General features: G+C 46.1%; 1 pseudogene; it reads right to left on the reverse strand.

The window, feature by feature from the left end:
• Nucleotides 1-7,548: 7,548 nt before the first annotated feature.
• Nucleotides 7,549-16,884, reverse strand: LOC146183000 (uncharacterized; annotated as a pseudogene).
• Nucleotides 16,885-17,039: the final 155 nt, after the last annotated feature.

Raw genomic sequence — 17,039 nt, forward strand, 5'->3', positions numbered from 1 at the left:
TGAGCCTTGTCGTTACCAAAAATGAGCACATCATCCATCAGGTTTATCACGCCTGGGATTCCTTCAAGTATCTGCGACATTTTCCTCTGAAAGATCTCGGGTGCCGACGTTATTCCAAACGGCAGTCTTTGAAAACAGTATCGCCCAACTGGCGTTATGAACGTAGTTAACAACTGGCATTCGGGCGACAACTTAATCTGAAAGAAGCCAGAGTTGGCGTCCAGCTTCGAAAACACAGACGCACCACCTAAAAGACCGAAGCTATCATCCACAGTCGGCATGACATAGCGTTCGCGAAGTACACTTTTGTTTAATTGAGTCAAGTCAACGCAAATACGAACCGCTCCAGATGGTTTGAGTACTGGCACAATTCCTGCACACCATTCTGTTGGTTCTTCTACTTTGCGGATCACGCCATCTCGCTCCATACGCTCGAGCTCTTGTTTAACTCGGTCACGCAAAGGTAAGGCTATGCGACGCGCAACATGAATTGCAAAAGGTGTCGAGTTCGGCTTTAGTCTAATTTTGTATTCTCCTTTTATCGCTCCTAGACCACTGAAAAGCTGCGGGTAGGAAGCTTCGACAGCTGTTGCGCTACTGACCGAGTCCGCAAATTTAATAACTTCCAGAGCCTCAAGCGCTGGGAGACCCAAAAGTACGGAGCGTAATGGTGAGACCACGTACACAATTTGCTGTACAGTGTTTTGTTTCCACTGGATAGTGGCATGAAACTTTCCCAAAACATTTAGTGGCTCATTCGACGGGCCTGTTAGGGTTAGGTCGCACTTTTCAAGCCTGGTAGGTAAACCGGGAAACGTCGAGGGCACAACAGAAACTTCGGCACCGGAATCAACTTTAGCGAACGCCGGAGTGCCGTTAATGACGACCTGTACATACCGAGAATTAGAGTACTCCCCGTTCACTACGCCAACGAAGAACGCCGCCTTTTCCATATGGAGAGAAGAAAGCTGTACCTTCTTTCCATCACGTGCAGCCTTTTTTCGACATACCGCTGCGAAGTGTCCGGAACAACCGCAGTATTTGCATTTGGCTGCTTTTGCCGGGCACGAGGCTCTGGGGTGCGTTCCTTGACCGCAGTTGGGGCATGACCCGGGGGTGCCTGGTCGGTAGGACTGGACTCTGGGACGCGGACCTTGTATTCCAGATGAATAGTTCTTTGACGAGCTGTCCGAGTGCTGTCCTGAAGAATACTTTCTGGGCTGTCCTTGGTTGCTGACCGCGTCAAGATTGCCGGTCGCCGTTACCAAGGGTTCGTCGCCGGTTTCTCGCAGTTGCAGCTGCTGTCGTTGGACGGTCTCCTTTAAACGCGCTTTTGCCAAAGCGCTGGTGAGAGTCAAATTCGCATCCATTTGAAGCGACTCAGAGAGCTTAGCGTCCCTGAGGCCGACCACGAACCTGTCGCGAATCATGCGTTCCTTTTCCTTGTAGTCGCACCGGTCCGCCATCGTGTGCAACGCGGTAACGAATTGGTCGACGGACTCTCCAGGTTCTTGAGTGCGACGGTGAAAGCACGCGCTCTCATAAACAAGGTTCCTTGCGGCGACGAAGTGCTCGTCGAACTTCTTTTTGACGACTTCGTATTGCTTCTGTTCTTCTTCAGGTAATGAAAAAGTAGAGAAGATTTCTCTTGCTTGCCTGCCCATCGTATAAAGTAGCGTCCGGACCTGCGCTTCTTCATTCCGCTCATTTAGGCCCGAGGCGAAGCGGTAGTCATCAAAGAGTTGGATCCAAGAAGGCCATTCGGACGTCCGGTCGAAGTCAAACCTTGGAGGAGCTGGAACCGCGAACATGCCGTGAGAGGGCTTGGCTGCGTTGTCCTCTGACATGGCGCCCGTTGACGAAGTTAAGGCAACGCCTCTCAAACGCCAGAGGATCCCACTTCTGACACCATGTCGCGTTCGGTCCCTGGCCGGACGCCGAGCGCGGCCGGGCAGCGGGCAGGAAGGAACTGAGACTTGCCCCGATCCCGGCACGATAACAACAACCCTTTATTTCACGCGAACAGCATCTTATATAGCAAGCACACATGTGACCAGTGACGTCACGGACAGACAATGTTTCAGACGCGGCACAGGCGCTATCAGCACAAATGTGATCGACGAGTGGCATAAGTTTGGCGATCTTGTGAGACAAATTGAGAACCGGGCGAAATCATTTGCGAGCGTGAGTCGGTATCGTACGGGTAAAGTCGAATGTCAGGCTGTGAAGGTTGGAGGCGCTGGCGACAAAGGCGTGCAACATGGCCCGGCCGACCGCAGGCATAGCAAATCGGAAGGTTGTCCGTAGTACGCCAAGGTTTCATAGGATGTGGGCGGAACCTTGAGGGTGGGGCTTGGAACGAAGGCTCATCATGCGGCGATGAACGGTAGGCAGGGACCTGCACATAGGAGCCAGACGTGGGCGAAAGTGGTGGCCTAGCCGTTACTTGGGCATACGTGAGAGGTGCCGTCACAGGCGGCACCACGGGGTTGGACGGCAAGACATCAGCGACGTGTTCTCTCACGACACGGCGTATAGTAGGGGCCAGAGACGGAGCCAGTTCAGGAACGAGGCGGCCCGAGTCTTGAAAATGGGGAAGGAGTGAGATTTGACGTGCGACCTCTTCACGAATAAAATCTTTGATCTTTTGATTCAGCGGGCTCCCTTCAGAAGTTGGCGAACCACCCAGGGCTAATGCGGATACGCCTTCGTCGCACACACTGGAGCGGCGCCTAGAAGCGCGCCGCTTGCGGAGTTCGTCGTAGCTCTGGCAAAGCTTCACGAGTTCACTAGCGCTGGTGGGATCTTTCGCTACCAGCATCTGGAAGGCGTGCTCAGAAATGCCCTCGAGGATGTAGCGGATTTTGTTCGCTTCCGGCATGGCCGGGTCGACTCGTTTGCAGAGATCAACGATGTCTTCTATGTAGCTGGTAAAGTTCTCATCAGCCCGCTGAACACGATCTTGTAAACTTTGTTCGGCACGAAGCTTACGCACTGCCGGACGGCCGAACACTTCCGCGAAATTCTTTTTAAATGTCGACCAAGATGACAGGTCAGCCTCATGGTTGCGAAACCAGAGGTTCGCCACGTCCGTCAGATAGAATATGATGTTACTGAGCTTGTATGAGTCATCCCACTTGTTGTAGCTGCTTACTCTTTCATATGATGACAGCCAGTCGTCGACATCTTGATCGGCCGTGCCATTGAAGAGGCAAGGGTCACGCTGGCGCACGACGCCAGAACACATGATCGTGGGTGGAACGGCCGGCAGCGTCGAAGTGGACTCGTCTTGCATGGCGGTCGTAGAGGGTAGTGTACGGCTTCGCAGTTCCAGTTTGGATGGGATCGTTTCCGGCACCTCCGCCAATTGTAATAGGGCGTTTATTGACGCTCAGATGGAGAGCTGTGAGGAGAGGACCTTGCAACGGCGAGCCCAGCGTACTTCTTTGTCTTCGTTGCACAACGCACTGGTGCATGTCGATGGCTGAAGTGCTGACTATCACAGTACAATTACCAATTTTCAAACACACAGCATACACTCTGAATACACAAAAACAGAGCAAAACAAAATGAATGCTAAAAGCCCTAGGCACATTCTGCCTAAAGCGCTAGATTTAAAAGGGCTTTACTGAAGTCAGCTGGTCCAGTACAGGTAGCCGTTCCGGAGAACTGTCTTTTGCACGCAGAATTTCTCGCAGGTATACCACGCTCTCGATGAATTAGTGTCGAGCGGGGTTTACAACGGTACGCTTATGCCTGACATCCATACGCGTTTTCTATACGCTATGCATACATATTAGCATCAGCAAGTCACTTGGCACTCCTTCAGGGTCAGCGCATGGCAGATATCGAATTCTGAAAGACGTTATTGGCAATTACTTTTTTAAGCTTCGCTTCAAGATGCCCCAGAGGAAAACTGAGTCATGGCACTCCAAGATGATGTGTTCAATGGTCTCGGGTTTCCTGCAAATAATACAGTTAATAGACCAAGGTACAAAGAGCCCTTTGTTCTGCAGCCATGGTTTAACTTGAAGAGTGCCGGAATGCAATTGAAAAAAGAATGATTTTGCTCCAGCTCTGACAGGCATACGTTTTACTCTTTTCAAAACGTCACGCTCAGACCCTACATTATACACAGCGCGGTACACTGGCACTGCCAAAAACACATCACGCAGATCCTTATACAACTTCTTCCGCGGCACAATTGACAGATATTCAGTTGAGAACCTTGCCTTAAGGATGCGAAAAGATAAAATAACTTCCCGCAAAAAGGGGCTTTATGCCACCGGTTTTGAAAAAAGCAGATATGATGTAATCAGGAAGTGACTCGCGTAATCTGACTTGGATTAAAGTCCTTAGAAAGGTGTCACTTTGCTCACGCAGAAAGGAAAATCTAGTCACAATTTGCTTGAGAAACAGATGCGTCAACCTAAGGCCCCCATTCTGAACTGCGTGAAACAGATTGCACCGGTTCGTGCGTTCCCATGTGGATGCCCATATAAACGTTGCAAATACACGGTGAAGTTTCTGTACAGACGCTCTTGTCATCGATAAAGCTTGAAGAACATAAAATATCTTGGCAACCAAAAATACGTTACACACAGCAGCTCTAGAGAACATAGAAAAGTTGTGTCCTCCCCACTTGTTCGTTTGATTTTTAACTCGCTGCGTTTCTTCCTCCCAGTACTCTTTAGTGTTCTTAAGCTGATCAAGTGGTACACCAAGGTATTTTCCCGGTGTTATCGTCCATCTGATGTTACACAAGTGTTCCGGTGCGTGCTCCCAGTCTCCATACCAGAAGCCTAAACATTTAGTCCAGTTATATGCACTGCCAGTAGCTTACAGTACTCCACAGCTTCTTTGGCAACTTCCTTAACGCTGTCTTGGTCCGCACAAAACACTGCGATGTCATCAGCGTAGGCTAGGACCTTAACTCCAAAATTGAAAATTGTGTACCCTGTAATAGCTTTGCTGGAGAGAAGCCTTAAACAGAAATGTTCCAAGTATAAGGCAAAAAGAAGGGGCGACAATGGACAGCCTTGTCGAACAGAGGATAGCACCGGTATGCATTCACTCAATTTACTATTTATGACTAATTTTGCAACGCAGTCTTTCTAAATCATTTTAAACACGATTTGTGATTACACTCCCTACATTTACATGCTCCAAAAGTGCAAACAAGATATCATGCCCAACTCGATCAAAGGCCTTCTGCAGGTCCAGTTGTAACATTGCTACGCGATCTTGTATGGCATCGCAACATTCCAATAAGCTTCTCGCCACGTGAATATTGGTGAATATTGTCCTGCCTTTAATTCCGCACGTCTGATGAGGTCCTACAAGGGTTGTAATGACATTCTGCAATCTTCTGGCTAGGACCTTCATGTATACTTTATAGTCCATATTTGTTAAACTTATTGGGCGGTAGTTTTCGACACAGAGCAATCCAGCCGCGTCCTCGATTTTCGGAATCAGTACTACATGGGACTTGCGGAAAGATGGTGGGACAAAGTCTTTCTCATAACATTCAGTTATCACCCTTTCTAAACACACAGCTATTTCTACCTTGAATAACTTATACAAGGCTGCTCCAAGCCCGTCAGGTCCAGGTGACTTATGAAGACTTAATTCATCTATGGCACTTTCAATTTCCGAGGCTGTTATAGGTTTTTCCAGCATTTGCTTGACGTCATCATCCAACCTGGTCATGAGTGGTAAAAAGCTCTCGGCAAAGCAATCAAGGTCCTTTGGCTTCTTGCTAAGCAAGTCTGTAAAATTCAAAAAAGGCTCGTTCTACTAGTGCCTTTTCACTAGTAACTTCATTTTGGTAATAAATTTTGTTTATCTCTTTGTTCACCACGTGCCGCTTTTCATCACTGAGCACCCGCTTAGTGGGCGTTTCCCCACACCACAGCCTCTCGCCCCGCGCCCTTATTATCGCGCCGCGATACCTGTCTTCATCGACCACTTCCAGTTTGCTCTTTGTTTCTTTTATTTCTTTTTTAAACTTTCCGGGATCGATGCTTTCTACGCTTAGCATATAGTCTAGTTCGCCACGCAGATATTTTTCGTGTTCTCTTTCCTTAAACCGCAAGACACTTGCTCTGTTTATTGCGGCTACTTTAATGTCACCCTTAAACAATTCCCAAGCTTGCACAAAGTCACATACATTACCCAGTAATAGGTCTGTAATACGTTCTTCTACTTGATTAACAAATGTTTCATCAACTAATAATTTATCATTAAACTTCCACAGTTCCCAATTGAATTTGGTGGTTTTCTCCTTTCCGCCAAATGTGACCATAACTAAAGAAGGGTCACTAAAGCTGACATGCTCACACCTGTAACTGAAACACATTGGGATAGCCGCCACAGGCACGGAAATGCGATCAAGTCTAGCTTACGAAGTACCTTGAAAGTGCGTATAATTCTCTTGGCCTTCAGGTATGAGCACATTGCCAACGTCCTCTAACTCTTTCTCATTCATCATCATCAGCCTGATTATACCCACTGCAGGGCGAAGGCCTCTCCCATATCACTTTACCTATTACACATTCCCATATCACTCCCATACACTCCCATATCACTTTACACATTACCTATTCTCAAAAGTAACTCTGCGCTAGTGACACGCATAACGTTTTTGGTTGACTTATCCTCTGATCTGCATACACAATTGAAGTCACCAAGCAATAATATACGCCTCTCACAAAACAGGTACGATTCGACGTATTCAAAAAAGCACTCACGTTCTGCACGCTTATTCGGAGCGTAAAGACACACTGGTCTCCATGGAGTTTCGTCAAAAATGAAATCACACACTACTAATCTACCCAATCCACACGTTATCACTGCTTCAACTTGGCTGATAGCCCTTCGGATTAAAATAATGCATCCGACAGATTTTTGAACCGCATGGCTTACACATACGTTGTATCTGCTGCGAAAAACTTCGACCATTCGATCTGTTTGCTCCTCATTTTCAATTTTTGTTTGTTTTATTTCAAGTAAGTCGATATCGTTACCTAGCATTAGCCCATTTAACTGTTGTTGCCGTCTGCGCGCTGAGAGGCCCCTCACATTAAGCGTTGCGACGCGTAGCCAAGTTTGAAAAGGACGAGCCATTTTAAAGAAAGAAGACGCCGAGCATTCTACTCACACTTATAATGCAGAGCAACATAGTAAAACACCAAAATTTCCGTGTCGTGAAGCGATGCCAGTTGCCGTATACAGTACAGGACGCAAACGGTCTTTAGTGCCGATCACTGACCGGGACATCACAGCAGCTTTGCGAAACTCGCCCCCGCTAAGGCGGAGGCGTTGATGACGAAATCTTCCGGTCTGGAGGGACGTTTGGCCTCGGTTTGAAGCTCGGATGACGAACCAGGTTGGCCTTCGGCGGTGGCTCCCCGTTGCCGTTCGCATTCCTGCCAGCTTCACACTCGTTGACTTCCTCATGTGCCCGCTTTGCAGGCATGCTGGAAGCCGCGGCCATGTCAACGTCTCCAGGTTCACTCGTGGAAGCCTCCTGTGGACTTACTGGTGTGTTTAGGCAAGAGGTTTGTCTCCCTTCGCTTCTCCCTCAGTTGTTGCGCCCGCAGCAATTGGCGGTGCTTCTACAGTATTATCTGGAAGATACTCCGCCGCCGCGGCTTTTTCTAGGGGCGTTTCCTCGCACGTGGTCTCTTCAGAGTCTTCCAGCGTCATTTCCATGGCATCGGCTGCATCCATCAAGTGGTCCGCCACATCATCTTTCCGAGCCGGGCCTGCAACATTCGCGTATTTACGCACACACTGGGTCTCCTTGTGTCAAAAGCGGCGACACAACCCGCAACGTGGAACGCGGCACTCTCGGCGTATATGCCCACCCAAGCTGCACGCCATCAATGGTCCGCCACTGGTCCAATATTGGGATATATTTGTCCCAATATTGGTCAATATTGGCGTCTGATTGGGGCGCACAAAGAGCCAAGATATATGCCAACCAATTTGATTGGCTCTCCTATCAAAACCAGTATTGGCATACTACCTTGTTTACTGGCATTCAATGGCACTCAATGGCTACTCAATATCTTCCACTTAAGCTCACTTAAGCTCAAGCTTGAACCAACATTCTGGTTCATGGCCCCTTTTTCCCAAGCATTTCACCCCAGAAGAGCCGAGCACCAGGCCGGGGGAAATCTTGTACCCATTGGAAACCGGTGGGTGCCCGGCGGCACTGGGGATCGAACCCCATACCTCCCGAATGCGAGGCGGATGCTCTACCACTGGTTGTTGTATCACGGCTATCCCGCCAAGCTCACTGGCCACCCAATATTTTGTTTCCATGCTTATTCACTGGATATTTACAACTGGCATCCAGCCAGATTTATCGGCTACCCAATATTTTCAATACAATTTTGCCCAGTGGTTTTGCATTATTGGCATCCAGCCACAGCAATTGGCAATGCGGCACATTATAGTGCTGAATGTTTCAATAATCAGTACTACGGCTAGTTGCTATTTCGTGCTATGGCTAATAGGCAACTACAAAGCCATCTCCTGCATATGCAGGGCTGATATTTTTCATGTAGCTTTTTATTGAAATAAAACATGCTGAGAATATCCATGCACAGAAAATAATACAGCTGAAAGGTTCATTGCATGGTAATTTATTAGTTGTGCGTGTGTTACAGGGCATGTAAAAATTTAGGCAGAACTCTTAGACTTCAGTGCTCCTCCTCTTTTTGAATCCCTTGGCAAGGTGTTCTCAGGCCCCAGGTTGGAGGAAGCCGCTGAGTTCATCGCAGCTTCTTATGTGGTCGGTTATAGGGGCAGCAGCTCCCAGCAGCCTTTAGAGATATGGACTTGAGCAGCGTGCATAACAATGTATTTCCTTTCACAGATGGCACCTGGAAGTAAAAGCAACATTCATAAATCCCATTAAGAGAGAAAACTTTTGGAAAGTGGAAGTACAGCCAGACCGTGCAGTAAAAATGCAAAATAAAGCACCACCTGTTGGCCCTCAGGCAACTTTCTTGTCTGGTTTACTCAGGTTGAAATAAGCTGCATACTCGATGAGGCCGGCCATATTAACTTGGTTACATTGGTTTCGACATCTGGCAGTGCACGGCTTCCCATGTGAATGTGTTGTTGATGCTGAAAACATAAAACAAATGATTCCGTTATCTATTCGTTAACGGTAGTCAGTGCTTGACCCCTTCTACTTGTAGCGCCTTTCTGATCGAACACCTGTAGAAGAAAGACGTCGTCATAACTGCATGCTTCAGATCAATAGCTTTCCTTTGAATAGTTTTCGTTAGGGTAGATTGCCACAAGAACTAAAAGAAACCACAAAGAAAAAAGACGCAAAAAATGGCAGTCGCACTCCGACCGCGGCTGCTAAAATAGTGTACACCGCATCATTACTGCAAACAGAACATTTTAAAATTTGTCAAAGCTGCAGCCAAAACAACGTACTACACTGATGCTTTGGGGTTTGTATGATATACTCAAATTGAAAAATAAAGAAATCCGTAGCTTAGCTTCACGTTTGTTGTTGAAACAAGTTTGTACGTGGGGTAAACTATAAGAACTATGGTAGCAACTGTAAATAAGAATCCCCTTTTCAGAATTTTTTTTCATAAAGTTCTTCGCGCGGATAGTAGAAGCTCTAGCACGTAGAAGATAAAGTGCCATGTTTCAGGCAAGCCCCTTTTTTCTGCGCGATATAACAATCAATAATTGTGGATAAGTACATTTTTGAACGAAAGGTTTTTTATTATTTCCGCAAAAATTCAAATTTAGCAGTAAGAATAAGTGCGTCGGCAGATCTTCTTTCCGGACGCTTTTAGTTTTCTACAAGTGATAGTAAAACTGCACCTGCTGGCTATTTTATGACACTTCTACTACTCGGGATTAGCGCAGGAGAAAGATCAAACACGTGAATAAGCTAAAAGTCTTTTAGACCATCCAAACGCTCATTCATAACGGCAAATTACAATATTAAATATTCGCTCGCAACTAAAAATCATGTTCCAGAAAGCTCAACTTAACCATGGGTTTTGAATATAGTATGTAAAAGAAATTGATCACTTCAGACACACAACACGCGCAATGAAGTTGTAACCTGAAAATCACACAAAACATGCATAATGTTTTACAGGGCCACATTTTTCTTTTGCAATACAAATTGGCCACCTCTGCGCCGCAAATTTTGTCTTTGTGACCAGAGTTTATGCATACAAAATAGTGCGCTGAAAATACAGTTCAGAATTGACTAGCGTGGTGCGGTCCAAATAATTGGCTTTCCGTTCTTGCAAGCATATCGGTTATTGACATGATGATCAAGGCTGACAACATACAGGACCAAATCATGCAAAAAAAAAGGTATCTTACCGTAAGGCTAGCGCAGATTCGCAGACCTCAGTTGCAACAATCCAAAATGAATGTAGCCAGGCAAAGTACATCTCAGTGATCTGATGCTTCATTACACCTGGTAAGAAAAAGTAGCGATCTTACAATGAGACAAAGCAAGAAATAATCTCAGAAAGCTCAGTTCAGTTATGAACAAACAACTTAAAATGCTGGTGATACTCACAGATATCCTCTTTCAGGCGTGGTCATTAAAACGAATTAGAACTTTCACAAGGCTTGGGTTTTCGGTTCTGCTGTCCAAAGCTTCGGGAGCTCGAGCAGCTCGAGCGGGTGGGGATTGTGTGGCCGGCTGGACACCTCTGAATCAACCGCTTGTTCGAGTTTCGAGGCACGGTTGGAAGGGGGCAGAAGGGTCGTGGTGTTTTCTCTCTTTGTTTGCTTGAGATCTGTCGAAAGAGGAGGCATAAAGCTAGAAAGGCGGTGAGAGAAATGAAAGAGGTCCCGTAGGACCGCGCGAGCCCAGAAGGCTGCCAGCCAGGAAAGTTGGCTCCACCCCACCCCTCCCCACGTCCCATCTCTTCTTCCCCCGGACGCCAAGAGTGTCGCCACGACATTAAGCCGGCATAACCGCGTCCGGTATCCCCCCCCCCCCTCCCCAAGAATATCCCACAGATCCTAGAAGAAGTTGGCGGGAAAGAAGGGAAGAGTGCGGGGGAGTAGACGGGGTGGGGGGGGGGGGGCATTGTGAGCAACGCATGCCTAGCCGAGAGGAAAGAAAGGGCAGTGAAGGTCGCTGCCCTTCCGCGATGACGGCTTCACGGGGAGAAAAGGCTACAAGATGTGAAGTTGAAAGCGGTTTGGAAAATTGCTTTAATCAAGGCCCTCGGGGGGAGAGGCGACGAAAGGACGAGGGAATGAAAACCATATGTTCTTTGCGCCAAGCATGTGAGGAGGAATGCGCAGAGTTTTGCCCTCGGCTTCGCTAAAACAACGAGGAGTGCGTTCGGAGCTCTTTGGTCGCCTCGGTTGCCGGCTCGGTAACGTTTTGAGTGGCGTGATAATTTCGCTACATTTTTTTTTAATGCGAAATGTGTTTTACCTATGTGTTTCAGTAATAATCATATACGTAAAACAATCTTCAGTTTTCACGGAACGTTCTCGGTTCGAACAAATGGACATAATTTTTTTACTAAAGATGGTACACAGGTTCATGACGGAGTGCTCTTGAAAAGTCATCACGCGCAACTGAGCGATGCAGCAGCCCGTATACTTGCTGTATTCCTATTAAGGAAACGAAAAGCGAAAACGACCATAACTACGGGTACTTCAAGGTTAAAATTCCCATGTTATTAAGTTTTTTTCAAATCAGGCCGACGTTTAGAGCAAGAAAAAATCCGCATAGAACTAAGCGTGGGCATATAAAGCAGCAAGAGATATAAAATACTCGACGAAATAAAATCTGAAGAACTAAATTGGCAGTAAAGAAAGAATAGAAAGAAAGCAAGGGTCAACATTGAAACTATATCTACGAACTTGGGACAAGGTGTAGTCCTCAGAAAGAAGCGTGGTAAAATCATCTTTCAGCCCGCGGAAGCTGCGCTTGTCAAAGCGGCAGAATATTTCAGAGGAAACCTAATTCTCAATCATGTGTTAGATTCTTCGAGAGTAGTATTCTCTAAAAATGCCTCAAAACTGCTTAAATAACGCACTCGCATTACTTTTAATATATACGAATTGCCATTAGCTATCTGGTTGACACGATGGGATAGAATTGTTTAGTTCTCTGGAGGGAAACGCATTCGGTGCAGTGATTATATGGTTGGATAATAAGGCATAGAATGCCTGAAGAATAGTTTCTGATCAGTGCTTAGGAGAACGCTGTCAAAAGCTGTAGTCAAATGCATCATTATGAGCCACGTATTGCAGCTTTCGAACAAAAATAACTTCCATAGTGAGCATAGTTATTATGCAATTTCAATTTTGTTACCATATATGCTGGCGACACATGAGCGCGCATTCATTGCACTGTAGGTAATTGTTTTAAATTTTTATTTCTTTCGTTTGCCTTGCCACATGTAGTGCTCTTGATTTTTTATTATCTTCCACATGTACACAACGTTTCGGCAGTGTGCGATTTACGTCGCATTAGAATACGAACCATTCCAGTACAGTTCAGATTTCTTTTCTTGTCAAGTGAATTAGCTAGGCATAGCGTAGAATGTATGTTGCTTGTATTCTTTCTTTGAGCTGAAATATTTTATGCGCTGCTACACCGATGGCCAAAGTCGTTCAGTCTTTATCTGTCTATTGCTGAAGCCCACAGCAGAGCGCTAAAGAGTACAGGAATAAGATGCAAATCTGTGTTTAGTAGATATTAGAACTCGAAGGCCTTGAAAGCAACCCAACATATCTGTCTATAAGACCAGCTAGTACTGAGGCGTGGTATAGTCGGTGCTGATGCTGAATGCCGGAAACAGCTAGCGTAATGGCGAATCATGCAGTGAGTGTTTGATTGGTTAGCGCGATCGATCTCTCCCACCTCTGCTATCGCTTGAACATATGTAGGGATTCTCTCGCAAAACAAGGCGGAAATAATGCTACGCGTGCGTGTTTCCAATCGTGGACAAACGTTTAGAGGATGTGGATTCACCGGATATATTCGATCGTTTCTGCGTTTACTATCCAAACGTATCCACTGGTGTTTGTTCAAGCGACTCACACGTTCTGTTGCGTTCTTTGCATTTGAGTATACCTTGCGTTTCTTGACTGCGCAGGAGGTTTTTCGCGGACACGCATCTATTAAACGCCTGCTTGTCAGATGTGTGCTCGAGCGTGTGCGTACGCTTGTGCACTCGTATGCGTATATATAGGCCCATGGAACGAAATCCCATGCGCGAGAGTTGTCGTCGAGATGTGTTCAGGATCTGTGCACTGATGTGTCTATCACTGTCAATCATCCTAATATGACGAGATCAGAAAAACAAATCGTCTCCACCGGGAATCAGACTGCTAGCCTAGCTAGCGCTTTAACCAACTGCGCTAAACCGTGGATCGCGAAACTAGCATCATACGTAATTCTCCTTGTCTACCGTATGATAGCGACGGGAATGACGCTGCAATTAGTGATAATGACAATGATGACAGTATCAATGGTAATGACGCTGCGTTTAGTTGATAACGATGATACGTGATGCACCGTATACAGCAGCATTAATCTCGCATTCGCAAATTTCTGCAGTGTAGATTCCACGTGCTGTCAGAATTTTTCAACACTTGGCTAACGTTTGGAACACTATCTGTGTTAGCTACGTCCACGCGTGATCGACATCCGGCCCTTTAGTCTGCAGGAATTGTTTCGAAGGTATTATATGCACAATTTTACATAGCAATTAAGTGTGCCTAAAATTGTAAATAAAAGAGTACTCTACTAAAATTGGCAAATATAATCGCAGGTCATCCGCAACAATTAGTGAATCACGGAAAATATATTCAGAAAAATATATTCTACATTTTCCGTGATGGGCGCTTCTGTGCATTTTGTGTGGTCAGCTCAGTCAAACAATTTAAGACAATCTGTACGTTAATCCCAAAAAACATTATATATATGGTGGCCCAAATTACGTATGACGTATGAATATCTTCTACAGTTGAACGTAAACTGATGTCCGGGCCAGCGAAAAATTTACTTGAGACGAAATTAGTCCAAAAACAGTTATATTGGGATACATGCACATTGAAAAATGCCTGTGTCGGTCAGAGCTGCTTCTACTGTTTATTTAGCGCCGCTGCAGCCTGAAATGTGCAATGGTGACCAGTCATCAAAGCTCGTTAGACAATATTGACTACTAGAAACCACGATACATACAATATTGGAATGCCACCAAATCTGATGGGACAATATTGACCAATCTATGTCAAGATATATTTCATGTTGACAAGGCATCCATATTGGCAGAACATTATTGCCCAACCTATGCCATTAGGATGCAATGCTGGCTAGCCATCACAGTCCATCGAACAATATTGAACAATATAATGCAATATGTATACATTGTTGGCAGGCCGCCATGACAGGTGGGTCACTATTACCCATATATGCCAAGATTTATTTATAGCTGAGAAGACAGCCATAATGGCCGGACAATATTAACCAATTTATGCCATTGTATGTGCAATGCTGGCCAGCCATCAAAGCTCATTACACAATATTGACCACTATAAACCATCATCATCAGCCTGACTATACCCACTGCAGGGCGAAGGCCTCTCACATATTTCTCCACTTAACCCGGTTCTGTGCTAAGTGCATCCACTTGACCGCTGCGAACTTCTCAATCTCAGCCGCCCACCTAACTTTGTACCGCCCCCTGTTACGCTTTCCTTCCCTTGGAATCCAGTTTGTTACCATAAGCGACCATCGGTTATCCTCTCTTCGCACTACATGTCCTGCCCATGTCCATTTCTTCTTCTCAATTTCCACTAGAATGTCGGTAACTTGAGTTATTTCTCTGACCCACTCTGCACGCTTCCTATCTCTTAATGTTACCCCTACCATTTTTCGTTCCATAGCTCTCTGGGTTTTCCTCAACTTAAGTAGAACTCTCTTGGTTAGCCTCCACGTTTGAGCGCCATAGGTGAGTACAGGTAAGATGCAACTGTTATATAATTTCCTCTTTAGCGATACCGGTAAGCTGCTAGACATAATCTGCGAGTGCTTGCCAAATGCGCTACATCCCAATCTTATTCTTCTTGTTATTTCCTTTTCATGGTCCGGATCTGCGGTTACTACCTGTCCTAAGTAGACATATTCGCCTACTACTTGTAGTACTTCGCTACCTAATGTTAACTGCTGTTCCTTCCCGAGGCTGTTGAACATTACCTTAGTCTTCTGCATATTGATTTTCAAGCCTACCTTTCTACGTTTCCTGTCTAGGTCATCAATCATTATTTGTAGTTCTTCTCCCAAGTTGCTTAGCAAGGCACTGTCATCAGCAAATCGCAGATTACTGAGGTATTCTCCACCTACCCTTATCCCCTAACTGCACCCATTCCAAGTCTCTGAATACTTCCTCTAAGCCAGCTGTTTATAGTACTGGGGAGATTGTGTCTCCTTGCCTAACACCTTTCTTTATAAACCTAGATATATGAAATTTGAGATGTCACCAAAGCTGGTAGGGCAATATTGACCAATGCCTGCCAAGATAATTCAATGTTAACAAGACAACCATAATGGCCGGACAATATATGTCCAATGCTGGTTAACCATCACAGTCCATCAAACAATATTGACCACTAAAAGCTGATCTGTATACATTGTTGGCATGCCAGCATGACTGTCACAACAATATTAACCAATGCATGCCAATATATATTCAATGTTGGCAAGATAGCCATATTGGCTGAACATTTTTGCCCTACCTATGCCATGATATGTGCAATGCTGGCCAGCCATCAAGGCTCATTAGACAATATCGACCAGTAGAAACCAAGATATTACAATATTAGGAAGCCACCAAAGTTGGTTGGACATTATTGACCACTGTATGCCTAGATAAATTCACCAATGAAAACCGTTGTTATTGACCGGACAATATTTACCAGGCTATACCATGGTGTGGAAGATATTGGCAAACCATTGTAGCTGGTTGGCCAATAAGGACCAGGTTGTCTCATTGTGTATACAATAATGGCAAGCTGTTCAATATGCATGGGCATTATTGACCGCGTTTAGCCGGTTGAATGCCAATAACAGATATGGGTGAAGTTCACTGGGCCAATAATGATTATGTTATAGCACGGCTGCACATTATTGGCAGCTCATGGCACCATTGGGCCACTTGTGGGCCAGTAATCCGCAATCAATCCCCAATATTGGGCCGATGGCCGGTGCTGCCTGGGCAGTTCTGCGACAGCGGAGGCACGGCGGGGCCCTGCCCGGGACGTAGACAAGAGCAACGTCTTCGGAAACGCGTAGTTGGTGCGGCAAATCCTCAACGGTGACGCCTGCGTGTAGCTTCAGCGTTCCGTTACTTTTCCGAACGGAGACAGGGCCACTCGCACGTCTTCGTCGCGCACGCCGTGTAACAACCAGTACAGTTTCAGACGTACGGCCTGATTGCACGGGTCAATCACGACACACCGACGTTCCTTCAAGTCGAATGCTGGAGCCTGCAGAATCTTCTTTTTCTCTTCTCCATCTTTGAAGGTTACCGCCCACAGGTGGTTCATCTGATAAGCCCCAAGGGCGACAACTTCCGGCAGCAATGAAATACGTTCGAGGGCATCTCGAAAATGCTCCACAGATAAGGCCTCGCTGAGACATCTCCATGCAAAAAAACGGTGCGTAAAACAGTCAAACCTGATGGCAGATGTGGCAGAACCATTTGGTAGTCCTTGGCAGCGTTGCTAGCACTCCTGATACCGCGGCCCAAACGGGCCGCTGAATCCGCTCCTTGGGAGTCCATGAAGTACATGTCCGTCACGCTCGGTGGCCGGAAGTGGAATATCGTTGCGCCACCGAGTCATTATTTCAGGCAGTCCGCTGTACACATTTGTCAAGCGCACAACGCCCTCAATAAAACGTTCGCGAACAGGGCTAGAACTGGGCGTGTTAGAACAGCATTCAAGTTTTGTACACTGTTTGGAGGCCCAGGAGCATAATAATTTGCGCCACCGAGTTGGGC

Source organism: Amblyomma maculatum, chromosome 7 (assembly GCF_055883805.1).
Source record: "Amblyomma maculatum isolate TAMU_Amacu chromosome 7, ASM5588380v1, whole genome shotgun sequence".
Lineage (NCBI taxonomy): Eukaryota > Metazoa > Arthropoda > Arachnida > Ixodida > Ixodidae > Amblyomma > Amblyomma maculatum.